Source organism: Tribolium castaneum, chromosome 4 (assembly GCF_031307605.1).
Source record: "Tribolium castaneum strain GA2 chromosome 4, icTriCast1.1, whole genome shotgun sequence".
NCBI lineage: Eukaryota > Metazoa > Arthropoda > Insecta > Coleoptera > Tenebrionidae > Tribolium > Tribolium castaneum.
The window spans coordinates 21,035,914-21,037,358 of NC_087397.1; the positions used below are offsets into that span (position 1 = coordinate 21,035,914).

Genomic DNA, 1,445 nt, shown 5'->3' on the forward strand with positions numbered 1-1,445 from the left:
AAGTAAATTTAGTACTGGGTTGGCACAGAGTAGTACTATGTAAAATTCTATTCCATAGTACGACCCATGTCGGCCCAGTAAGAGATTCCAATTCACAAGCAAGTCATTTTTAGGTTTGCAAAGATTTTCTGTCTTTTTCGAAAGACACACATTTGTACAAAATGTTTTCGATAAATAGTTAGCATTGGTCGTTTCTATGCTTCTTCGTGGTCATTGATCGGCCAATGTTCGCTTTATTTCGAATCCTCTAACAACTGGAAAAAATAGAAAAGTGGATATGTAGGTATTTTGGTAGTTACAAAGTTTTGTATAGTATTTACTAGTGTCTTAGTTTCCCAAACTAATTTGTCTTTATTAAAAAAAGGAATGTAGAATTATGACTCAAAGCACACATTTTTTTAAATTTCTGCCAAGCCCTCTTTTTGCTTTTGTTGATATTTATTTTACTATCTCTGGAAAAGATAGACCTTGCAGTTCTTTCTTGAATCTCCAATTAATATTAACCAAAATTATCAGATGAGAGATGGGAGTTTGCGATAATCTTCATTTTAGAATATAACAAATGAGGAGTCACAGACTTGATCTTTCACTCGATTGCTCGACACCACTTTGATCAACTTTCCTTAAAAATAAAACACATTTATCGTTGTAAACAAAATTCCAGTTTCAGACATTTCTATGTCTATCTTGAGGAAATCAGATGTAAACAATTTGGGGTGTGCTTTACTCTTTGATTAAATTTAGTGCTGGTACCATGTGAAATTTTAATCCATAGTACGACCTATGCCGAAGCCAGTAATAAATTGCAATTCTCCGACAAAGTGTTTTGTTTTTAGATATTTAGATAAGTTTAGGTAAGATTTTCCATTTCGTTATTTAGTTATCATTGGTCATTTGATAATCATAGAAGATTAAAAAATTATAAATCTTGTAATAAGTTAAAACAATGTAAAAATAATATTCTAGGTAATCGAGACAAATCGCCCTTTTTTGGTATTTATTGGTGAAATAAGTTGTACGATTCGATTTTTCGAATTTTCTGCTCGGTCTATCCATGCTTTTGTTGTTATTTATTTAATTATCACTGGGCAAAGTAGATCTCGCAGTAGTTTCTTCAATCTCCAGTTAATGCCAGAAATTTTTAGATTAAAAATGTTGTTCCAGTTAGCCTAATTCGAATTCACTTTTGACAGTGGGTGGCACTCAATTTACTTAATGGGTAGGTAAATTTCTTGCAATTAACTGTTTCAAAACTATATAAACGCCAACGTTGCATTTTTTCTCAAAATTAGCAGTTCTTTTATTTTTGAATCATCTAATAGGGTATTTTGCTTCATAATACCAGACACTCCTGTCCAATAATAATTATTTCACCACCAAGAATTTTTAAGGTATGGAAAGAATTTTCATTGCTTTTACAAAAAACAAACTTTTGTGCATTACTA

At 31.3% G+C, this 1,445-nt stretch overlaps 1 non-coding gene across 1 annotated transcript; it reads left to right on the forward strand.

The window, feature by feature from the left end:
• On the forward strand, positions 1 to 92 carry Mir3851m-2 (microRNA mir-3851m-2). Its single transcript, NR_161856.1, has one exon. It is a non-coding gene; the product is annotated as a microRNA mir-3851m-2 (primary transcript).
• The last annotated feature ends 1,353 nt before the right edge of the window (positions 93 to 1,445 follow it).